The 25807-nt window shown below is 44.9% G+C and overlaps 1 long non-coding RNA gene across 1 annotated transcript in view; it reads left to right on the top strand.

Annotated features, from left to right (window-relative positions):
- Positions 1-24081, top strand: part of LOC107320718 — a 48317-nt gene extending 24236 nt beyond the window's left edge. The window contains exon 3 of the long non-coding RNA XR_001558358.2: positions 23429-24081. This is a non-coding gene — a long non-coding RNA (uncharacterized LOC107320718). The remainder of the gene's footprint in view (positions 1-23428) is intronic.
- The last annotated feature ends 1726 nt before the right edge of the window (positions 24082-25807 follow it).

Genomic DNA, 25807 nt, shown 5'->3' with positions numbered 1-25807 from the left:
ATGTGGCATAGAAGCTGAGCACTTGTTTGCTACAAGCATTAACATGCTGAAAGCACAGGAAGTCAATGTATTGTTGTTGTGTGGGGTTCTTGTGCATCTTCCCATGCCATCCATGCCATGAGCTGACAGAACCATCCAGAATGTTCTACTCATGTCTTTTTGTTCATGCACACACACTGTTCTCTAATTGCTGTGGAATATTCTACATAAAGCTCTTTGAAATGTTTCCAGTAAGATCAAATAATTTGTGAAAACACAATTTACTCAAGCAGGGCTTTTGTCTACACAGAACTGATCAAATGTTGCATCTCTTCAACCAGCAGCATTCGACTGGTGAAGGTTTGTATGCCTGGCCTCCTCCTGGCTGTGTGAGTTAATGGCGTTGCTCTTCACACCTTCCTGTGCACGTCCTGCAACATCTTTCTATACGTATGATTAAAAAGCAAAATTAAATTTTGGCTAAATTAATCATGTTAGCAAAATGTTTCTTTAGAACACTCTGGAGAACGTTCTGTCAGCTTGACAGATGAAGGGAATGCCACAAAATGAATTTTGTTGACAAAATAATTTCAGGGTGTTGATAAAATGCAATTTGTCTTTAGTGTGAAAAATACCCGACTGACAAATACTATTGTCCTTAGAAGTGTTTTTCCAGCTGTCAATCAATTATTCCCCTTTTAAGGCAGCCAATGATAGTTCTTCATCTCTGAAACAGCTTTCGTAAAAGATGGCGTAAAGCTCTGAAGGACAAAATAATTAAACTTGGATTTGTTGCTTTCAAATTTAAAACAGCTTTGTTACTTTGATGAACAATGATTGGTTGCCTGCAAACTGGAAACAGGTGGTGAGCGTTTTGATGCAGATTTGACATGCATTGTAGAGAAGAGAGGGTGGGTTTGGAGCTGGGTTTCTTGAAACAGCTGTTTATTGGGAAACTTATTGTTAGACTATTTGAGTGCAGTGCAGGCTCCTACAATACCTTTCCTGCAAATTTCACAAGCTGTTTGAATGCTCTTAAGAATCTAATTTTTTTCCTTTCTCCTACTTTGCATTGTTTGAGAAGGTTTAATGTGTGTTTGGTGTGTTTTCTGCCTGCTAACATGAGGTGCTGGGAAAGGGAGGGAGGTCCAGGCTGGATATAAGGAATAAGCTGTTTGTACTAAGGGTGGTGAGGCACTGGCACAGGGTGCCCAGAGAGGTGGTGCTGGTGCCCCATCTCTGCAAACAAATTTTAGAGGAAGCCTGAACTCAAGGAGATACAACCCTGGCAATGAAACATCCCTGTCTCAACATGAGACTATTTTTTTTTTCCTCTATCAATACTGGCATAACTAATTACATTAAAGCATAAATGACCTTGTTGCAACAGCTAATCTTAGTCAAATGAGTATGCTGCTCCCACAAGTCACTGCAATGACACTTAGCATAATAGCTCCTTAATATGTGGAACATCTGTTCTTCACTTTTGAAATAATCATAGAATCACGGAATGGCTTGTGTTGGAAGGGACCTTAAAGTCCATGCAGTTCCAGCCTCTGCACCTGACCAGACCAGGCTGGGATGTCTGATTACTATTTACTAATTGAATTCCAACAAGACATGCTCTCACCTTCCACCCTGCCTGGCTTTAGCAGGCAGACAGTGGTCTGGCATCCTCCTACTTGGGGTATGGAGAACAGGGAGAGCCAATGAATATCTATTAATCAGCTTTTGGTTCTCATCTGCCTTTTAGATTCTTGGTCTCATGGTATAATCACAACAATACTAAAATGGTATCTTTAAACCAGTCTTTTCTATGGGTACATACATACATAAAAGGTCTGACTGACTGCGCACATATACACCACCAGTGGCTATTACCCAATAAAGCTGTCAGATAGAGAAATACCACAGCAAGTCTTTGAACAACATCTCCTCAGCTTTAAACAGAAAGAGCTCCTCGTGATTCATTTCTCATAAAAAAGTGAAGATGATCAATACAAGCTGAATGAATGAATCAAGATTGTTTCCTATAGACATGGAGAGAAATAGGGTTTGCGACCACAGGCCCTGGTTCTGGGAGATCAGCCACCTGGCTGTGCAAATCACACCGGCAGAGTTGGCAAGAGCCCTCAACTGCTAGCAGCAGTGCTGACTGCATGCAGCAGTTCTTGGACATAAAAGGAGCTGTAAAATACCCAAGTGGCAAATACCGAAAGAGTCAGAGGGCAGTTCAGATGCAGTGGAGTAGGGCATCTTGCTGGAGATCCTTCTGTACCTGAGGCCTTCTGAAGATAAGCTGCTTCTTCCCTTTATTTCTGCCCATAGCTGTTGCATTTGAACAAATCCTCTCTTGTTGCAGCGTAAGACTTTGTTTCTCTTTAGTCACTGCTGTGCTTTCCATCACGACACCCACCAAGGAGAAATGCAGCTTTCCCATGAAGGCTGTAAGAAGTGAATTTCCACCCAAAGGAGGTTCTTAGTGTATGACAAATGCTGTGCAAAAATATGACTCTGGAAGCAGCCAACAAGATGTGCCTTGACCAGTGAAGGTGCCTGGTTCTCCCAGAAGGGTGTCCTGGCAGCAGTCCTCCTTCCTGGGTTGGGAATCCAAAACAACTAAAGTGCAACATGAGATACAGAAACACAGATACGTAAAACTCTTTACTTCCTTTCTTATTGTTTATTAAATATAAATATTTATATTTATATAAATATATTTCATATATATATATGTGGCTTCAGATTCAGCCACATCCATCCACTGTCCTTGAAGCCAGAAGGTGAGCATACCTGTATTGGGTCACCTCCTGCTTCTATGTTAATGGAACAGAGCACAGAGCTGCTGCTCTGAATGGGAAATCATTCTTCTCTGCTGCAGCAGAAATGGGTACATGGTTCTTTCTCCCAGTCTCTGCCAGACATACGCAGAGCTTTGTAAAGAGCAGATGTAGCCAGCCTCCTTGTTGATGCTGAGTGCCTTACACCTGCAGTACTATCTTATTCCAGTAGGATGCTGCTAATAAATGCAGGACCCGAAAGTGCCAGTCAGGACCGAAATAGTAATGAAACTGCATCATAAATGCAGCAAAGCTGCTGTCGTTCCCTGTTAACAGCTCAGTTGCACATTCAATCTCTTAGAGCTCTGAGGAGGCACCACAGATTTCCTCCCCCCACTCCATTCAGAAGAGTCCTGCCTGCTTTGAAAGCCTGCATTTCTCTAGAATATCAAGGGTTTCATTTCTGTGGATGTGTCTGCAAATCCAGGATGCTTTGTGTGTATTTCACAGGACTGTGTCCCTGCAAACAGGCTTCTCTGGTTTTCAAGCTAGACAGGCCCAGTTCATGCTCTGTTCTCTCTCCTTTTATATGTGTATCACTGTTCTATTACAGCAAGGTGCTGCAGAGAGAAGATGAAAAGAAGCTTGGAAGTCTGCTTCTGTGAAAGCATGAATTTATTTTCAAATCTCTTGAATTATTTACCTTGTGTGCCTTTTCTAATGGCAGGTGAATGTGTTTATGACTGGTTCTCTTTCCCAAGGTAGCACTTCGCATGAGGGGAATTAATTACAAGCCGAGCAAACGCAGCTGGCTTTAATTTTCAAGTCAAGCTTCAGCTTTGTTGAAATTTCAGAAAGGAATTAGTGTTTTATAAATTAAACTCTGCTTTGTGGGCTTTCTTTTTTTTATGATGTCTTGGCATTTGAACTGGCAGCAGGAACAGAAACCAAACACATCAGATGAGGGAAACATGTCCTTAAGGGTGTACTCCTCCAGCTATCTGCAGGCAGCTGTGAGAGAAGAGTGCGGCAGCCTATCAGCTGTATGCAGAGCACAACAGACTCCAGCAGCATGCCAACACCTTCGGTAGGAATTGGTTTCAGTGGCAAATTGCTGGTTTGTGGCATGAGCTGCTGCTTTGAAGTGACAGGGTGATTAAACTTGTTGCTCCTTTCCATAAGAGAATGCATGCACTGTGCGCTAGCCAGGAAACCTTGTTCTGTTTCAAAACAGTTCAGATACTGATAGCATCAGAGCTTAGCTGAAAAGGCTGTGCCTGCACTGTCTGTGCAGGTATGCTGCTAACAAAACAGGTGATTCTGTGGTTCTTGGAAAAATCAAATCATCAGCAGCAAACACTGACAAATCAGCCCCCTCTGTTGTGCCATTTGAAGCTATAGCTGGCATTTCTGATTCTCTCTCCAGAAGGCTTGGAATTACATTAACTTTTGTGGTTTGGGAAGCCCCAGAAGTACAGCTCTGGGGCTGGGTAGGTGCAGTGTTTGGAGCAGTCTGGCTGTTCAGAGCGCAGGAGATGCCACATTGCCATTCAGCAGTGTGCCTAAGTGAATGTATTGCTCTAGGCCTGGTTTTGAGGAGCAATGACCACTGAGTGCCCCGTTATTTTTTAGTTAAAGGGAGTGTGAAACAAACACTCACGTCATGTTTCCTGCAGCTCAAGGCCCCTATCTGATGGTGGAAAGCAAAATGAGTTTGTGATTTAAAAGCAGAGAAGGTTAACTCTAAGGAATAATAATGAAAAGTTCAAATGCAGAATAGTTATGTCGCTTTAGTTTGTATAGGTTCTATGTAATTCTAGCTACTTTTCTAGATGATTTAGTATAACTCAATGAGAAAATTGCGTTCAAATCCTTTGAGCTTCTCTGCTGTGACTGAACTGGGATTAGGGGAGATGTAAGAAGGGGTTTTATAGAAATAGCCAGGCTGGCTGCCTGCTGGGGGAAGCGTTTGGTGACTTGTCTGTGTAGCCCCTTTGATGGAACAGAGATGGGTCAATAGCAGACTTGTAAGAAAGGAATAAACAGCTGTATGCTCTTTGGGCCTTGATGCTGCACTGATGGTACTGCAGGGGAGATCGAAGTGCACAGTGGCCTTTGCTTGCTGCTCCATCTCTGGGGTGGGATGTTTGATGGGAGCTACTGGGAAGAAGCAGCTACTTAGATAGCTTCTTGCTTAAAGTAAGAAATAATGTATGTTGTTACTAACTCTATTCTCCCAGGGCTGTTTAGCATCCAATGCCATGGGTGTGAGATTTCCCACTAGGAAGGACTACCAGTGAGAGGTCCTCTCCAAACCCACAGCCATTGCTTCTGGCTCCCTACTTGGCCTTGAAGTGTTTGCTTAGTTCCATAGCTTCTTAGAGCAGTCCCATGGACTCATACACAACCAAGATATACCTCTGTCTGTCTCATACATGGTGCAGAGCATCATAACAGGATTCTGTATGCAGGCAAGGTGCTTTGCCTTGTCCTTCTGTGAGCCCTGCATGGCCAACAGCTAGAAGGCTTTGTGAAGGTGGGACAGTCTCAGCTCCTGATCTTATGGAAAAGAGATTAAAATCACAAAGTAGCTGTGGGTCGGTGCCCATGAAGGGCCTTTGGTGAGAGCTTTTGAGTAGAAAGGACCATTAGGATTCATCTGTCTTTGTGCAAGTGACACTATGTGTTATGCTGCAGCGTTAACTGCTCTGCCAAGTTTGCTTGATGCCCAGTAGCAGATGCAGATGTGGGTTTGGGCACCCAAAGGATGTAGGCTGTTATTCAGTGCTGACATTTCGGATGTGCCTAAGCTGTTTTGATGGAAGAGGCAGATTCTGACAGTTGTACTATTCAATTGTTTCCTTATAGATTTTGAATGCAAATAAATTGGCTTCTTTTAAAAGAACAAACTGCAGAAAAGCTTTATAAGCAGAAGCGAGTGGTCTCTGAAGCATGACAGACAGCTCTATATTCACAGCCAGATAACATGAACTTCAAGGACCAGTGCAGAAAGGGCTGGAATTGAGAAGCAAACTTCTCTTCCCAGAATTAGCTTTGCCTTGAGGCACTTGGGGAAAGAGACACATAGGAGGAAAGGCAGGAGGTTTGAGTGCCAGTGCTCCCTAGAAGGCTGGTTTAGCACCAGCACCATCACAGCAGCTTAGGAGGTTTATCTGCTGCTTTTATAAAGCATGGGCCTGTTGTTCCTCTGTGGGCAGCTTCTGCAGATTGTCAAGGCAGGTTGAAGAATTCCGGATTCTTTTGAGGACTTCCTTTGCAAAAGTCCTGGGATACAGGCAGAAATGGCTGTAAGGAAAATGTCTTTCATCATTCAAGATAAAGAACATTGCAAAGCCTTGGAGACATCACTTCAGTCAAGAATTAAATTGCAAGAGCCATCTGGTGTCAAATAAGTTTCATTTAATAGGTCACTCGCTTAAATAAAGTTTCTGGAGAAATCAATATCGTTTTCTCCTGCAATTGACAGCTCAAGACATTGGAAATGACATTTTTCACATAAGGTTTATTTAATTTTAGTAGGAAGAATCCCTCCCACACGTCTGCTTGGTCTATGCAGCTCTGTTACAAGGTTAACAGTCTGCTGAGGTGGAAACCTGCCTTGTTCTTTCCCAGGGGTATAATGGGAAGTCACTTTAGCGCAGGCTTGCCAATCTCACGTGCAGTGAAGATACCATTGTCACAGGGCTGTATCACGGGCATGTTCACATCTCACTGAAAGAAACATGATGACTCATTGCATTTTCTCTTACAACTGAATTTGGTAGGGCAAAACGCCTCATTTTATATCTTATCAGAACTGGACTTTCTGTAGAGGCAGGTATCTGTGTGCTACGAAGAGCAGAAACTGTGGGTTTCTGTGTCTGGGGCTGGTGCCTTCTAATTTCAGAACCTCTAAAGAAAATAGAATGCATTTTTCAGACTGATAGTATCCCATGGGAAAGTGAGCAGTCTCTGGCAGCTTTGTACACTGTTTCCCAGGAGAACTGTTTGTCAGAAAAGAGAGCTGTTACTGCACCTACTATAGTAAAATAATTGTTTCTGACTGCCTGCTGTTTCCTGCATTTGCTTTTCAGTCTTAAGCAATTTCTGATGTTGTCATATTTGTCTTGTTGTGTGGCATGACTGATGCAATTACAACTGACATTGTCACAGTATTTTGCACAAATGACTTCAGTTGTAGACTTGCAGATGACCCGTGAGATGAGCATCAGGAGACACTGATGCCCTTAACTTCCTCCAGAGGAAAGCGTTGCTGGCTCTCAAAATAACACGCGGCCAATGTCAAGTTTTTCAAGCAAAAGCTTCTCTGCTGTTGTGTGCAAGAAACAGCTTTATTACTCAACTTTCACAGCCTACCTGTGGACTCATCCTGCCAGCACTTTTTGCCACAAGATGCTGTTTGGCACAGATGAGGAGGGTTAGTGTATTGCCTGTGGACATTGGAATTTGCCAGGACTGGGGAATGTGTGAAGTAACAGGAATCCATATGCCTTGGTGCAAGTGCTAGGCAGCCGCTGTGGAAGGCAAAGCAGTGTCATGTTGGGGACTGGCCCAGCAACCAAACCCAGGCTCTGCAGAGGTACAAGTCCTTGCAGAAAAGTCAAGTGGCAGCAGTCCTTGGATATTTATTGCAGGAGGGTGACAGGTTTTTAGGGAGCTTGGAAATGCTCCTCTCTGAAGAGGGATGGTGGTATCCAAGGCAGAATGCTGTGCATGGAGAAGGAAGGCCTTGGATGGTACTTAAGAGTGGTTGTTAGGGACAAAGGAGCATTAAGGACATTGGTGCTCATAGAGTGCAGGGGATATTCACAGACCCGAAACCTGAAGGCTTAGGGATAGGAATTCCTTGCCCTCACTTTTAGTATCTATTTGGAGCAGCTGACCCAGAAGCTGATGTAACTAACCCAGAGCTGATGGCAGTTCCCCACTCCCTGCCAGACGGACAGAATTAGATACTATTTAAAACCACCCAAGCTTTTAATGACCTCTTTCAGACACAAGCTGGCCGACTAACTACACGATTCACTGAAATTCCATCTTACTCAAGGAAATAAAAATAATAGTTTAAACTACTTCAAATATAGCAGTAAATCCCTAACAACATTAACCTTTTCCAAAGCATTAAACTGATCTCTGGTGGATTTTCAATGTTGCTATTAGAAGAAGACACAAGATATACTCTCCTGAAATTCACATTGCCAAAATGCATAAGCCACACTGCTGGGGGGTTTCTTAGCTCCCCAATGGGTGCCTGACTATTTCCTAATCCTATTCTGAGTCATCAAACATCAGCACGTTTTCTGCTATGAAGGCAAAAAGTTGATGCACGAAGTCTCAGATACGAGGAGGGGGTCTATGCTGATAGTAGGCTCAGTGAGGGAGCAGCAGCTGCTACACAGAGTGTGGAAACAGGAGAGCTGCCTGGCTTTTCCTGCTGTGCATCTTTCTTTGAAGAAATCTGAGAGTGTGGTGTTTGATTATCAGAAGGACTTGTCCGGAGATGGCAAAAATGGGTAAGGTTTAGTCTTCCCAGTTCAGCTTGTTGGTTAAATAGGATCAGATCCAATATTTCATCATGGTGAAATGATTCAGGGAAGATGATGGAGACCACTTCACTTTCAGGGATGCTTCAAGTGCCATTAAAAGACATTTAGCTCTAAGAAAGGACAAGCTCGTATTCTACCTAGCATCATTAATGCTTGTGACTTCTGAGAGCAGTAATATTGATTCCTAAGTCTGTGCTAACTATATTACAAACAGACAGCAACTGGTAGGAAGAATTTCCCGACCTGCTGTATCAGGCTCCAAGATGCTAACTGATTTGTACGTTCCCAGGAGCTGTCACCTGGTAATAGTAAAGAATTGTTACCTGCTTTGTCTCAGAACCTTCCTGGCTGCAATTCCCCCTGCAGGAGCAGGGCAGAAAAGCAGTGTTGTACATTTGGGGCTCTCCTCCTGTACTGTAACACCCTCTCTGGTGCCCTCAGGCTTTTACTGTGTTCCCAGTCCCATAATGTGTGAGCAGCCTATGCTGTGGCACTCAGCATGGAAGCAGTGTCTGTGTGGGGCAGTGTCAGGATCTGTGCGTGTTCCTCAGATGAGCTGTGACCAGGAATGGGATAACGGGATGGCTTTTCCCATCAGGGAGAGGCAGTGGGAGGGGCTGGCATCACTCATACAGAAAGAAGGGAGCAAACTGGGCTTAGGTCCTGCCAGTGATCTGGTCCACCCTGCCTTAGTAACTTCAATAGCTCCCCACATTGCTTTTGGAGTAAAGAGCTGATGATTAACAAGCTTGATCCTACATTCATCCCAGTCTCTTCAATATGTTAAATATCTGATTACCTCTAAAGCTAACTGGCTTACAATAGATCCAGCACAACAAAAGCATTCTCAGCTCTGTGAAAGTGGCTATCAAAATTGGTACCATCTGGTTTTGATTGTTAAGGAGTATAATACTCCTTTGTGCTCAGTGAAGACATCACAATTGGAAAGCTATGATACATGGACTACATGCTTCTCATCTTTTCATTGCTACCGAGCTTTCAATAGTGCAAAGTCGATGTTTTATTTGAACGTATTTTTGAGGTTAACTTAAGCCATGGGCCTGGGCTGCAGTTTGCCCTACTGATAGACAGGGATAAGCACAACCAGCACCGGGTGAGAATGAAGATCTGGCTGTAAACAGAGCATTATTGGGAAGTGTTGTTTTCAGAAGTGCAGCTGCTTGTCTCTGACAGATTAAAAAGGGAAGCATCTGCAAAGCACAACGGGGAGAGAATGCTACAGGAGGCATTTCATCAAGAGCCAGAGGTAGTACTCCTGCAGAGACTGTCTGTTTTTGTTCTGCAAAGTGCTGTGATGCTGGGTGCTGGTGTTCAGTGCCCAAGTAGGTGTTTGTATGCACTGAGCTAGGAATGATGTTATTTAAACATGCTTCCCTCTAAGCACCTGTATTCCCTAATTCTCTTGTCACTTATTGAGTCTTAAAAGGGTGACTTCTGAAGTCAGAGGGGATTCATCTTTCTCTGCTTCTGGCAGGAGATGGTGTATATAGGTCATACCTCTGTGCCTTCTCTGCGCTGACCCTGGTCCCTCTCACTTCTTGTTTTTGTTTGTTTGTTTGTTTTCCTTGGGACATTTTAATAATGGGAGGAAGATGAGCAGAGAAAAGCTTCTACCAGGCAGTGTGATCTGTGTGTGCTTTTGCTTCCTGTAGTAAATTCCTCCTGTGTTAACTTCTCCCTTTCCTGAGCAGCCCTTGTGTCAGGCATGGGGTGTCACACTGAGACCTCCCTGCTGCTCAGCAGTGGCAGCAGCTTTGGAGCCCGCAGTGCTGCATCTGCACATGTGCATTTGCTTTGTGCTCTGGCTGTGCTTTGCTCTGCTAGACCACCAACAGAGGGGAGGAATTTACCTGCTACGTGTGATGTGTGAGTGAGTGCTGTTGGACAAATTGTCTGAAAGAAAGTGGAAACAGCACTTACAGTTGGCAGGGAGGACAGCCGCTTAATTTGACTTGATGCTTGTTATTTCCCACGTATTTCTTAAAGAGGCAACTTTTCCTGCTGTGTTGAAGTTAACTATTCCCCACTCAGACTCTGTGCCATGTCCTACCAAGGGCATTACTACAGGTCCACAAACCTGCTCAGGTGCTCCGGGTGTGGAGGTAATAATAGATGATAGTATATTTTCACTGTGATTACAATGGGGAGGGCTGGCAGGATTTGCTGCAGCAAATTCCTTCTACTCCCTAAGGCCAAGTCCAGAGCTCAGCATTTAAAATGCTGCTGCAGAATAAACACATCCTTTAAGCATCAAGAAAGTTGCGTATTTTGTTGTTGGTGGTGGTGGCGGCGGCTTTTCCCCTTCAAGAAATGACATTTTGCAGTAGGTTAAATCTACCACTTTTCCATATTTTCTCAGAGAGAGATTTCGTCTGGCTGGTGTACGTGCTTGCCATGAAAACTATTTATGAGCTCCTGAGTCCCTTGCCTACTCTTCATGATGTAACAATAGCAGATCTAGAGAAATAACTGCGGTTAGGTTTGTAGTCTCACTTCAGATGTACTGCTGAGTTACTGCTTTGTGCCTGAGCCAAAGGTCCATTTATCTCAGGGATAGCCTCCAGGTTATACCTATATGCCATATTACCAATTAAGGCACGCACCCGTAGTTTCAATCCCAGAAGAAATCAGTGTTTCATTTCAGAAATGCCAATTCTTTGCTCTCCCTCCCTTTGCCATTCTTGTAAAGACAAACTTTTTGGACGATGTGGGAAGAAAAGCAGAAGGGTTATGGAGAAGCCTTGTCTACTTCAGCAACCACATCCTGTTCAATTATGAACAATAAATCAGTTCACTGTAGGGCATGGTCATCTAGGTTTAAGTAATCAATATATATTAATGGGATAGGACATATTCTTTGTTGGAATCCCCTCCAAGGAACTGGCCTAGACTCCTGCAGTCCTAGTGGAAGGTGAAAGATGTGACCGTGTCACGGCTGTCTTTGCTGAGTGAATGCTAAACTGCAGCTCAGCTCCTTGCTCAGAGCCAGTTATCTATCCCAGCTCTCCTCTAATTATAATACGTGCTTTATTGCTTGTCAATGTTTTAACCTTTCTGACACGTTATCCCCTAGGGCAACTGAGAAACCTTAATAATATAGCTGATAATTATCCTCTGCATGAATTAAGTTATCGCTGGGGTCCTATATAAATCACATGGAAAAGATGACAGATTTCACTGACTGGTCATCATGGAAATGGGAAGAGGCACATATTGTGACAGCTTAATGGGGAAGGTAATAAAACCAACAATAAAGTCATTTATAATATAAGCAATGATTCTCAGGCCTTTCTATTTGTTTTCATGCTAATAGAAGACGGATGTCAGATTAGGAGCGAGCCTTGAAATGTCTATTAAAAATATTTGGAAAATGTCATTAAATATCAGAAATCCACAGTTCAAGAAGTGTCAGCGTTGGTCTTAATTACCTGCGGAAGTTTCTTGGAAGACAAGTGGGGATAATAGTATTTGCTTTCCTGTTTCCTGGGGGCTGCCAAGAGCATCATTTCTGCAGTGCTGAGAGTTCTGGGCCTTGTGCGGTGCTGGCGTGAGGGAGCTGGGTCAGAGCAGGGGTGGTACAGAGCTCCCTGCAGTGAGGCTGACCCAGCTTTGGCTGGGAAGAGCAGGAGCAACTCTTCCCAGAGCACAACAGGACCAGGCTTCGCTGGCTTTGGATGTTCTCTTCAGCACGGGGATTAATTTGAGAATGTTTCTGGGACGGGTGGTGGCCTGGGAAGGAAGGGATGGGGAAAGGAGAATGAGGGAAGTTTTTTGTGCCCGTGCTTAACATTCTTGGTGTGTTCCCTCACTTGCACTTCTCCCAAGCATGCACTCTGAGGTCTGAGCCCCGCTGCCTGTAATCCAGTGACGCCTCATTGATCAAACCTTGCCACTTGATCCCTTGAGCTGCATGATGTTGTACAAAAGGGGTAAATTGTTCCTTATACTTTAAAACAATCAGAATCTTTTTAGTGCATGTAGTCCCATATAATAAATGCTGAGGCACAGCAGGGATGAGAATAACAAAAGCAGAGGGATAATTAACAGCTGGAATACTGCAAACCCAAGCCCTGGAGGGATGCAGTGCATTTATCACGTTGCTCTCTGGGCTGATGCTACAGCTCAGGGGTGTGAGGTATTGAATTACAGTCTCTAGAAAATATTGTTTGGGGAATGTTGAGGAGAGCTGGTAAATAACGTGCTGGAAGGTGACAGATATGTTTGCAGCTTCATATAGTGCTTTCACAATAAAAAGAGCCATCTGGGGTTTTCCCATCACGGCCCTGCCTGTCAGAACCAGAAGGCAGCAGGCTGTCTGCCAGGCCTGGTGGGAAGGCCAGCCCAGCAGCCCACGACCTTGTTGGGTTCTGATATCTGTTTCCTTCAAATGATTATTTTATTACTGAGTGCAACACTAACAATGACGGATGAATCTCAAGCTTAATGAAGCATCATCTATGATTTAGCTGTTGAAGAAAACAACATATGGAGAGCTCGTTGCACTGCCTTTAGACACAGCCTAACCTGGACACCTCTTCTGGGCTCTCCTGTCTATGGGGAATGCCATGGAGGCTTCTAGCACAGAGCTGCTGTCTGTAGGATTTGGACACAGCAAGCGATCTCCCATGTGCTCCCACCAAGCAAAGCATCACAGCCACACAGAGATGGGAATGGTGCAGGCAGCCAGGATCTGCTTTCTAAGATGCTTTCCTTTCTATCTCCCTTCCCCACAGTGAATCATTCAAAAGAATCTGGTCTAGGAGGACACTTGACTCCTATAATCTGCCACCAAGTAATGGCAGCATCTCTGAGTTGAGTTCTTGGCTTGCTGTGGTGATACCTACATCTCCAACATCCTATGTAACCTCACCACCAGCCCATGACATGATGCACACCTGTGAGTCACACTGAGGTCAATAAGGGTGAATAGCAGATTCCCCCTGGAAGGCTACATTCTTCTGGCACCTTCATCAGAGTTCAAATACCTTTCAGGTAAATGCTTCATGGTTTAAATGAGTGTCTCCCACAGACCCTGTAATGAGTGGTGTCTGTGCACAGGAATGAACAGGAGTTCATGGACAGATTTTCTCTGTGTAATGATGGAAGAGCCAATTTTGATGTGGTCTGCTACTTTTTAAAAACAAAAAAAGCCAACAAACCCAAACAACCATAGGAAACTGAAGGAGAAAGAAATGTCACACACAAGCTCTTTATGTGTGAACATCTACCAACAGCAGGGTGTTTCTCCTACAGGAATTTTTCTGCACATGTCATGAACAGTCCCAGCAGTATTGGAGCAGATGATGCCTACCTGGATGCCTGGTGAGGATGCGTTGGATGATTTCTGCACAAGACAGAGATCCTGACTGTGTGGATGGTCCTGAACAGGGAGCTCTGGGTTGTTTGCTCCTTGCAGGAATCCCAAAGCTCACAACATGTATAAACATCTGAGAGGTCCAGGTTATGGATTTGAGGCCAGAAGAAGACACTGTGATTACTTCGTTGGATGTAGGCTTCATGATAGGTCTTCATGCAGTAAGGTGGAGAACTGTATAGCCAAATAGAAAGATAAGTCCAGTGTTGGAGTGGCCCCTGACTTCCTGGGGATGGACAGAGAGGTACCGTGATTACTGATTTACAGACGTCACAGAATCACTGTCAAAATCTAAAGTAAAGAATTCAGCTCATAAAAAATGCATCAGCCAAGCAAACAGAAGAGTTATAACTTTCCATTCCCCTTTCCTGGAGCCAGGGGGAGCATGTGCTGCTGCAGCACATGGCTGAGGAGCTGACAGTGGCCAAAGAGGAGCATTTAATCGCCCCTAGAGAGGTCCTTTCTGAGTTATTAGTCATAAGTTTCTATTTAATGTACTGATTAGGGCCAAGACTTGTAGACAGACACTGACTGTGCATGTGAATTGACTTAAACATTATTATGTATGACCATTGTCAGCTCCGCTCCCCAGGAAGATTGATACACAGAATAAATCTTCTCAAGCTGTTCCTGAAAAGATTCACGACACTGCAGTGAAAGCGGCTTCCAATGGGAACCTCCGCGTACTGATGTCAGCATATATTTTATTCCCCTTGACTACAAGCCTCCCACTGAAATGAGCTGCATACAATTGCCAGATAATTGGTTCTTTTCCTTGTAGGCTGGTCAAGTTATGTTTCACCCCTGACTCTCCCAAAAGCAGCAGTCACAGCACAGCACACCATGCGTCTCTCATCTAACTGTACTTGCTGGCTTTGCTTTCAACCTGACATGGGCAGATGGGAAGTCTCACGAACAGAGAGCACAGAGCAGATGCTGGGCATGGTTTTAAATCTAGGTTTGCTGCGTGAGTAAGAAGTTGGACTGCAGGACTGCACAAATTTCTAGGGTGCTGGTCTAGGAAAGCAGACTGAGCAACCTGTGCTTGGGGTGGAAGTGACACGTGTAAGGTCAGGCTTCAGGCAGAAGGGAGAGAATAGGTCTATTAAAAAAAATCCTGTTGAATGGAAAAGAATCAGTGCTAGTATTGTGTGCCAGGGTGAGCTTTCCCTTCTCTTCATTCTATCTCAGTCCCGTTGCAGGACAGTGTAGGCAGGACACCCCATGGCTCTTTTTCTTCCCTGCCCACTTCTTTCCATTTTGGCTACGCATTGACACCTGTGGTCATGGAGGGAAGTCCAGCAGCTTGAAGTCAGCGCTGCTGGGCTCAGCCTTGCGCAGGGGCTGGTGCTTCAGGATGGAATAGCATGTGCTGGGATCTCATGAAGGTGCTGATCAAGGGTCTGCCTGTAGGAAGCTGAGGGAGGGGGAGGTATGGGGATGCTCTGTGAGGTCTGACCACTGCATGTGTAGAGCTCTGCATTTCTTGCATATAAAACCTGCAGTAGATTTCTCTCACTGTTGCAGTGGGTTAAGTTCTTTTATTAGATTACAAGTAGCTGAGGATTTTCTTAGAGAGCAAAGGCAAGTAGGAGGCTGGATCTCTGAAATCCTTGTTCATCTTTTCATAATCTCATTAATACTTAGTGCATATTTCCTGCTCTGTTTGATAGAAAGTATAAAAAATGATCACAACTTGCTTTGCTGCAGAGCTTATCATTTATCCATCTAGGAACAGCAGAAAGCCTTACATTGTCCTCACAGTTTACCTTCCAAGTAGTGATACAGAGAGTGAATCACTTGACCTCTGCTGTTCTTTACCTTGACAATCATTTCAATGCAGTCACCTGTATTTTGGCGACTGGAGATATCTGTTGTCATGAACTCAGGGCCAGGCAAGTGGTCCCTACGGGGGATCACTGGAAAACAGACATTTGTGTGTGTGTGTGTCAATAATTGAGAAGCTCATTTTATTCCAGTAAGAATCTTTCAACCACAATCAATTTCACATGCCATCATAAATAATGGAGGTCAGCAGAGCACTGTGAGTGCTTCAGCAAGCTGTGTTGACGATGTTAAAATGCAATAAACAGCAGAGAGATGCAGCTCTGCATGAGTGAGTGTACATTAATACTTGTTTAGGGAGTGTTTGATTGGCAGATGTGGCTCTTCCAGGATTTTTCTGATGGAAAATGCTTCATATTTCTGTAGCTTTGGTAGTTAGAGTGGATTGTCTCATTTCCTGGGCACCTGGGACAACTGTCCTGGGTACCAGGACAACTCAGCTCCCAGGGTTGTGCAGAGGGATAGGCAATGCTGCCGTGCACACTGTGCAGTTGAGGTCTGCTCTCACTTCCCTAAGGTTAATACTTCATATCTGTGCATATCTTTTTTAAGCCTGTGTACTTTAACTAGATCAGTATTCATTCCTTAAGTGATCGAACCTGAAGCAACTCTAAAAGCCACAGCAGTTAGAGAAGCACACAGAATCACAGCTCCAAATTCCGTTCCGGTGCGCTTCATTATGGTCTTTTCTGCCCAGGCATTGCTCACATTCACTTTTAGAAAAGTGGATTTCCTTTCCAGTTTTCTTACGTTTCTCTTCCAGGTGTCAAATCTAATTTGATGTTATTTGAATAACTCATCTGTTATCCCTGTATGAGGGCTTCCGAGCTGTGACCAATTCACCTTTCAAATATTCTCTCTCTGCTGAGCAACTTCAGCCCCTCACTGTGCAGTGAGTTTTGTGGATGTGAAATCATTCTTGCAGCTGTTCTCTGAACTCCTTTCAGTTTTTAACTAACTGGTAGGAGTTTGTGCATCTGTTCCCCAAAGACTTTCTGTACCCTTGGCCCTTTTGGCAGCATGTCTGCCTGCTGTGGAGATGTCTCCCCAGAACATGGCAGGCACTGCAAATGCCATAGAGCTCAGAAGTACCACTGCTGAGGCCTCCTACTTATGCTGCTGGTTTGCAGTGCTTCAGAATATAAAGCACGGAAATAATTAAGTAGATTAATTAGCTAATGTTTGCACAAGACCTGGAAAATTTAAAGCGCTATATAATTGCTAAGTACAGCAGATTAATTAGTTAATGTTTACACAAAGCTTTGTAAATGTAAAAGTGTCGTAGCAGTGCTAAGTGTTATCATTAATTAATTTTTCACTATTTGTGAGATTCATTACAAGCAACAGCAGTGTCAAGTGTTCATGTTCCAGTCTTACTAAGTGCACCCATGCTCACATAGGGATGGCGTGTGGGTGCCACTGCAGTGCTGGGTGGCTTTTTCTGTTCCCCTGTCCTCCACATTAGCTGCTATACCCCTCGTTATCCAAGTTTCTTTTAAAGCCTGGCAGACTTGTGAGCTTGCCACTGCAAAAATGCCTCCAGCAAGAATATGGCAACCTCTGTGTTCTCCTGCTCAACAAAAGAGCAGGGAGATATGAAGCCAACAATATTTATAAGCAGATAGAATCATCTCTCTGTTGTATACATTTATTTGTGTAAATAATGAGAATGCAACTTCCCGTGCTTGTTCAACAAGACGATTCAGTTTGAGTTCTGTCTCCCAGACATATGCTCCTGCACTGTTTGTCGTGTTCTGGGTCAGCAGGCAGAAGGCACTCTTCTCCCTGGGCTTATGAACTTGCTGGAGGGACGTGGTGTTTGTCACTGTCTGCTGGATGCCTTCTCACAGGTACTGCAAACCAGATAATTCTCTGCAGAAGCAATTGGGAGAGCGTATGTTGATCACACAGAATTTGTAATGGAACGTTGTGACAGGCTGGCTAGGAGAAATGGTGAAGGTCAGCCTCAGAGCACAGAGCTGGTGGCTGGGCAGTGGAAGAACCTCAGAGGAGCAGCCCCAGAGCTATTCTATCAGCTGACTGCCATGTGAATGTGGGAACACAGAACCAAGAGGAATTTGTCCTTAAATGAACAAGAAATTTGGAGCCTCCGAGTCTCACCACCCACCCCACTCCATTCCCAGGACACATGTTGTGTGCCAGTCCTCTTATGTCGGACTACAGTTCTCTAATGAGCAGGAAGGACAGGGACCTTGAGTGACCTGCTCCAGGCCTGCAGATGGGACCCTGGACCCTGTCTCTCTGGAAGCTGCATGCTGCCATTCATCTGACTTACTTCCTTCCAGCACTGTGTGCCCAGGCATTGCTGTGCATGTGGCAATGTGCCAACAGCCATTCCTGGCTCTCAGTCAGTGATGTGCTGGGGTGATGAATGGCAGAGGGAACAGTGTTACTTTGCTGAGCTTGTGAAGAACATTTCACACCCAGGCAACACTGAGCAAATCTGTTCTGCTGGGACAGCATCTGACCCCACACATCTTTCCCTCGCAGTCTGTGCCAGTGCCAATGCATGCAGCCTTATGGGAGAAGGCACAAGGGATGCTCTGCATCCTTCAGAGATCTGTGTCCAATGGGGGCTGGCAGCTCTGGGAGCTAAGGCAGGCAGGCAAGCTGCTGAAAATGACATTGCCTGTGACAAATATATTACTGATTTCTTCATCTGTCATAGAGCAGTGCCTCGACCATCTGCTGTCACTTAGCACTTGGAGATGGTTTTCCCAGTGTCTTTCCCCCACTTCTGTTCATCCTTCTTTTTGCACTTTGGTCTTTGCGGAGAGTAGAAGTACATGAAGAGATGGAAGAAAGAAAAGGGGTAGGAAACATGGTCCTTCCCTGAATGGCAGCTAGAACCTCACAGCCAGCATCAGGGTGCTCCTCTCTGCAGCCTGTGCCCTACAGAGCTGTGTTGATGTGCTCAGGGGCTCATAACTGACAGACTGCAGGGGCAGGGAGCTGAGTGGATCTTACTGTGTGTACTAAAGAAAAAAGCTTTTTTTCAGCTGCTCCTTTCTATGCAAGGAGGGCTGCAGTTTGTGGCAGGTGTGGGCAGGAATCCTTGCCACATAATGCTCTGTGCATGTTTATTGACCCTATGATTGCATGGAGCATGACGTTTGCCATCCATTGACACCTTTGTGGAAAAGGCCTTTGAAAAACAGCCAGGAAGGAAAAGCACAGAATATGCCAATTTACCATATTCTTGGGTTATTCCAACAAGTTCTACTTTAGATCCTATGGCAAAAATGTACAAGAGGTATGAAGCAGCTTCACTTCAGCAGGGAAGGGAGAAGAGTGTTGGCGTGGGGAGGACAGGGCAGACAGGCAGTCCAGTTGCATTGAGGATGTTCTTTAATGCCTGATTGCCAGGCAAGTGGGAATGGCTTCAAGGAACATCTTTATTAGGGTACACTACTTAGCGTCAAAGAAATGTCAGGGCTGCTGTATTCTGAGTCCCTGCCCAAGGCACTGAACCTGCCTGTCATTCAGCAGTCCAAGTACCAACCAGAAAACCACTGGCAGAGACCTGGAAAGATTTATTTTTCCACATTTAATTGCCCTTTTTGCTTTGTAAACATAAAGGTTGAAGCTTAAACTCTGACAGCTCCAGTAGCCTTTTTCTTATCTCCTTAAAAAAAATGACATTCAGCTTGTTAGATTTTTCTTTTACTGCAGTCCAAAATCTCACAAAATCTGCACAACTTCTTTTTTTTTTCTGTTTTTTGTGGGGGTTTTTTTGTGTTTTTTTGGTTTTTTGTTTTTTTTTTTAAGATCATTGAAGCATTTCAGTGCTCACTTTGGGAAATACCCTTCAGCTCACAAAAGCTGAAGCCTGAAGAGCCAAGACCTTTCCCCGCAGCAATGCAGGATAAAAATGCTCAGCCAAAAGAGGCAGAACAAGCAATCAGCATTCCGCCTTTTCACCATGAGCAGATTAAAGTATGCTTATCTGCTCCTGTTATTGTTCTAGAAAGAAATGCAAAGGCCAAGGACACAAGAAAAACAAACATTAAAAATCAAAACTGGATGTGCCACAGCAGTCTGAAAACTTCATGAGCCAAGTTCCTTCTCTGCAATGCATCCCCGCACAGAAAGAAAGTCCTTGCAGGGGCCTGGCCCAGCACAGAGCCTTTTATCTGGCTCTTATCCACCATTTGCTGTGGGTTCCTGTGAGATGCTCCTGACCCTGGAGTTAGCTCATGCTGTTAATCTTGCTCTCCCATGTTAACCTGTTACTTCTGCTTTCTCGCAGGCTGTGCTGGGTTGTGCCTAAAAGTAGGTCTTGATTTCTGTGTTAGTGACTTCACGTCATCTTAAAATTCAAGACTGGTGCAGGAGATTCATGATTTTGCTGTCAGAATGTTGTAGGTGTGATCCAGCACTAACTGTTTTATCGTGTGTCTGTGCTGCTGCACTTTGCTGTTTGCTGAAGGTAAGGCCTGATCAGAAACAACTGGAACTTTTTACATACAGAGCAGAAGTGCAGAAAGGAGCCTTGAAGCAGAGACTGAGCAAATTCTGTGATTCTGATTGCAAGTTTGAAAGGACAAATGGGAGAGAGAAGCTCAGGGAGAATCTGTGTCTATCACATCTCCCCACAATCTCCCCACCATCAATAAGAAAACAGCAATGTTTGGAAAAGTCTAATTACCATTTACTCTGCAGAGCTGAGTACAAATAGGGCCAGGCTTTGTGGTGCTTGAAGAATAGGTGTCACAGCCATTACAGTGAATGTGTCTCTGTTAAGTTTTTCATCTTTATCTTCTAGTTCATACAAAATTCTGTGTTGTGTTATTCAGCTGAGGCTTTCAACAAGTTGTTGAGATAGGATGACTGTGCAGCAGAGCAGTTTATTATTCTTCTTTCTACAACATCCTCATCCATGGGCATTTTTGTCTCAAGGCCTCATAGTTTTCTAACTACACATCTTTTTTCTTCTTTCTTCATCTGTGTTGGTGGGCTGATTCCAGAAGTCTCATGTGGTTCTTCCTCTCATGTCTGATACTGATGACTTGCAGTGGTTTCAGGGAATGCAGGAGGATTGTTGCTGCTTCTGAAGATTTACTGTCTGCCTCTGAATATGCTCTGCCCGAGGAAGGGTCTGGTGTCCTTTATCTTTTTTCAAGCTACTGAGTTTTTGGTACATGCAGAATCTTTTGATATTTCTTCATGCAGAGAATTGTGGACTGCTGGTTTGAATTCACAGATAGTGATAGGGTACGTTCCCCCTTGTGACTGTGGATTGGTTGGGAATTCAGACTGGTTGGTGATGGGAACACTGTCTCTCACTGTTGACTAATTTTAAAAGCAGCAGCTCCTTGGGTTCAAATGCAACTGCTGTGTTTATTGCCATCCAGAGCCTTGTTATCCTGGGAGCATCTGCTCACCCACCAGTTGTTAGCAATGTAGACGCTCCAGTCAGACTGAGGAACTGACCCAAGATCAGGTTTCTCTGAGCAAAGATGTAACTTGGTAATGAATTTTTCACTTCTTATCAAGCTAAATGGCAAATAGAAGCACTGAAGCATGACACCAGTTATGGTGTCAGGCACTCCAGCAACTTAACTTCACTGACCATGAGCTGTCAATGTCCTTATTCACAGAACATCTGACACACTTTCCCCTAGTTTAAGCTTTTCTACCCAGTGCATGTTTTAATTGCTTTGTGGTTCAGTTCCCATCTCTGTTGTTGGCTTCTGTTTGGTTCATGCAGATGTATTTGGCTGCTTCCTGGTCTATGCATTTCCCATATCCTTCAACAATAGATATGAATTTAAGCAGAGGAGCACAGGAGCAATTAGAGGATCTTTGTGTAGATGCTCCCCAGTTTTCAGTGGACCACAACTCCCCTCAGTAATTAGCTTTGTTTTGGCTGCCTGCTCTTTTTGTATTTCTTCCTCACCCTGTCAGATACTTCATTTCTCCCTTGCAAGATGCTCAGCTGATAAGCATCTTCACTCTTTGCCAGACAGCATGTGTGCTTGTTAGCTGCCAGCCAGCTGATTATGATTAGGCTGTAGTTTTGATAGTTATTTCCTGTCTCTCAAGCCTGAACAGATGGCACACTCCTCTCAGTGCAAGCTTTGACTTTCATAATACTTCATGGCTTGACCAAATAGCAGTTGTATAGTGTACCTACATGAAGCTTCTCAAGGGGCTCCTTGCAAAGAGAGAGGAGCAACTGTACCCTTTGAGGATCCTCCCAAGTAACTATCTGCATCGGGAGTGCCTCCATTGTCTTGTTCCTTGGATGCTCCAAAATACAGTTTTGTTTCCCATATTGCAAGGCTGTTTTTGATAGATGCTTCCAGAATCCTATTTTGGCTCTGTGTGTTAGAGGACAGTTAGTGTTGTGTCTGATAAGAAACGATATTTTTATATTTTATTTTATAGGATCAAAACATGCGCTCTAAATGTTTGCAAGACAGATGAGCACAAGGCCTTTGTAAGAAACAGACAGGGAGGTCTTTGTTATGAAGGGAAGAATCATTTAATGTTTGATAGCCAAACATGGTGTCTGTCTGTATGGATTTAGCCGAAGGTTGTTTGTGAGCAGAAAGATGTACCTACCCCCGGGTTTAATGGTTTATCCCAAAGAAAAATAACAATAAAGATAATTCTTTTAAAACGGGTTATCTGAGAGTACAGATTGTCAAGCATTATGCTGCTGGATAAATCAAACTGAGTGCTGAGAGTTAATTTGTCTGACCATAAATCGCATTCAATAAGTGTAAGACAAAACTAATAGGCTCTCTTCCATATAAATTTAATCACACTGTAAAATGTGATCAATGCAAATAAAGAGTAGGTTAAGTGTAAAGAATATAGAAAGAAAAAAATGCTTATTTCCATTCTTAGAACACCTGAAAATGGAACAGGTTCCATCTCTGCCCTTCCGTCTCACAGTTCAGCCCTGGTTCAACCCTGGTCTGTTCAGCCCTGTTCGACCCTTAGCAAGCACTGGTGTCTGCAATTTGTCTCTGCTGCTATGTGTTAGAAATACCTTTTCCCTCAGTCTCTGTAGTTGTTTCTGTTGTCTCACAGGTCAAAGCTGTTAGTGGACTGGTAGAAGCCTCCTGTGGATGAAACACACCCAGCCAAATGCAGGCCATATGTCCTTACCTGTGCAGCTCCTCTTGTAGCAAAGGTAGCAGTTGCAGCTCCAAACATGGAGCCCTTCCCAGATCTGAGCCCAGGCCTGGGGTGTACACAGATCACCAGGGCTTCTCCTGTCTGGGTTCTGCTGTGCACCTCTTTGGCCTTCCCTTCCACCAGGGAGCCATGGCATCCTATGTCCTCACCTGTGCAAGCCTCCTCCTATGTGCTCTCCTAACATTCCTGCTCCCAGAACAGCCTCTGTTGCTTATTTCTCCAGAAGAGCTGGGTCTGTGCCCCATCCAGGCCTCCTTAGGGGGCTGAAGCACTGCTGAGCTCCCTGACTCCTTGATCTTCAGCTGAGGATGGGAAGGAGTGCTGTGCCATCTCCTGGGGCTCACCTGGTGTGCAGTCTTCGTGTTGAGCCTTTTCAATACTTGTGCAATTGCCAAGGCAGCCATCTGGTGAGGTGAGAGGAGGCTGCCTGGACAAGAGCTGCAGCTCTGCCACACATCACAACAGAGGTTCAAGGCAAACAGGATGTAAGCAGCCAAACTGAATCCTTTAAAATTAATCTGTTGAAAAACCTGCGGTGAGAGGCTGACAGGGGCAGTAGTTATGGTGATGGCTGAAGTGTGGCTGAGGGCACTGCAGTTGCTGCTCATGCAGAAAGCAGATAAATCCCTCAGATGTACAGGTTGCCAAGAACTGACATCTTTTGTAAACAGCATCTCTCATTTTCGCCCTAGGGATGTCCATTTTGGGCAAGACATGGAGTAAAGCAGAGAGAAGAGATGAGGAGAGAGCGAAAGGAAAGGAGCAGCATAAAAAGCCTGAGAAACTAAAGGAAGCAGCTTCTAGTATGGATGGGTTCCTACTGTGCAAATTGTCAGAGATGGAGTGGGAGAGAAAACCTCCAAAGCTACAGGTAAGGATAAAGAGATGTTGCATCACTTCTCCCAGCCCAGGCTTCTTTGCAGTTTCAGAGGACATGCTTGAGTGGGTAGGAATTGCTGCCAGTCTGCACACAGCCTGCTCTCCTCCTTGGCCTCTGAGCCAGGAGTGTTGGAGCAATCTGCTGGAAGATGGAAGTGATGAATGGCACAGTAAATTCCAGCTGTGCACAGAGGTGGAGGCAGATTTTGTTACTCAGGACCCTTTCTCCTGCCCTGGAGATAGTGTTTATATGGGCAGGATCCTTGGAAAAAGGTCTTGGCTTGCATTTAGCTTCCAGGTACTTGGTGTGGCGTGCTTATGGAGACCTCCAAGATCCCAGGAGAGGTGGGAAAAGTGGGGTGTGGGCATGGAGGTGTCAACAGCCAGGGACTGATTTTCCACAGAGGAATCCCTCTAGGGGTGCAGAGGTGCTCTGTGATGTCACATTCAGCACCCTTAGCTCAGGGCTGGCAGTGCCACTGTTTTTCAGTTGCTGTCCTGAACAGCAGCTGCTGCCCTTGATTTCAAGGAGGAAAACAGTGAGAGACCCTTGCTGCCCCAGGGAACCTGGTGGACCTGCTTCCCCTTATGTCTGTCCTCCCTCCTCCTAAAATTTTGGAATTAAGTTCTAGTATCTCATAAAATATCACGCTCATATCATAACTTCAGTGAGCAGAGAGCCCATGCAGGGGCTGGGATGCATACAAATTGCTGCTCTAAATCTCTGGCTACAATAAGGAAACGTCAGATGGTGGCAGTTTACTTGATAAATACCTAATATAGATTAAATAATTATTTAATGCAGACAAATGGAAATAGAGAGCATCTATGCGCTGTGTTGTAATAAACTACAGCTCGCGATTTGTCGAGCGGTGAGAGCAGCAGCTCCAGCAAAGGGCTCAGGCTGAGCACTGGCTTTGAGAGGGCCCTGCCAGGAGCTAAAAGGTGTTAAGTGGTGGACTGATGAGGGATGAGAACCCTCAGGGAGTACAATTATTGCAATTAACTGATGACCTAGGTGGAGTGATGGAATGTTTTGTCCTGCCACTTTCCCCACACTGACTGTAGGGCTGAGTGTTGGCACTGTGGGATGAGTGCGGCCCAAGCTGGGCATGTTTCTGGGCATGGGGCTGTGCTTCCAGCAGTGCCATCCCAGTGGGGTGAGGAGGGGCTGTGCTGTGCCATTCCTGTTGTTGGTTGGGCAGCTGCATTCCTGCACTGCTGTATCACACCACAGCATCTCTCCTGCACTGCACTAAAGTTTGGTGGCAACCACAGCCCAAAAGGAAGTGCCAAGGAACAGTGTGAGGCAAGTTCCTTTGTCAGCTTAGCAAGGTTCCAGGGCCCAGGGTGTTGCTCTGCCAGCAGGAATGCCTATTTCCTTCTGGAGCTGCTTTGCACCACACTGACAGGAGAATTTTGTGAGTTTTGTGAGTGCAGCTCATGGTCTTTGCCTCCTTTCAGCTCCATGGTTGATGACTGTTGATGGGCTTTTGCTTTGCTTTATATGCTCAGTGGTATTTCAGGAAGCATGCTGGTCTCCTCCATGAGCTCTCCGACAGATTACAAGGACTGCACTTGACTGAGCTCCTGTTGTTCTGCTGTGTCTGCCATACAGAAACAGAGCTGTGGCACGTGCCTTTGCGTGGCAGAGGATAAACACAGCAGCCGAGATGGAAGATAAGTGGCAATAAAACTTACAATGTGGAGCGCCTGCCCTTTAAAATATATTAGGTGGTTTACAAATAAAGCTGTGTATTTTTAGGATCTATGTAGAATTGTTTGGCCTGTAGACCTTGAGGAATCTGACCTTGAAGGGAAAAAGTAAAGCTGTGGCCAGCCTTCAAAATGGCCTGGAAGCAGATGAGGACAAGTATTCTTGCTTATTATTTCAGCAATAGTGGTGTGTAAAAATGCCAAGTGTTTGGTGAGGAATGCAAGCAAGGCTCCTTCCTTTCTTTCCCATCCATCCTGGTGGAGCAGTGAGGAGGGGGCCTGTGCTGCAGCTTACCCTCCTCCAAGTGCAGCTGGTGGAGATGGCTGTGAAGTGACTCTAGGAATCAGTGCTGTAATCTTCTCATTTCGAACCTGCTCTTAGAGAAAACACAGATGATTCTCTGCGTGGAGAATCCCCTGCACGTGCTGGGGCTGGGCTGCTGATTCAGGGAGCCAGAGCCTCCATGTGCTTTGGG

The sequence above is a fragment of the Coturnix japonica genome, chromosome 14, assembly GCF_001577835.2.
Source record: "Coturnix japonica isolate 7356 chromosome 14, Coturnix japonica 2.1, whole genome shotgun sequence".
In the NCBI taxonomy this organism is placed as follows: Eukaryota; Metazoa; Chordata; class Aves; order Galliformes; family Phasianidae; genus Coturnix; species Coturnix japonica.
Note: the sequence above shows the minus strand (reverse complement) of the source record. Positions and strands in the feature narration are given on the sequence as shown.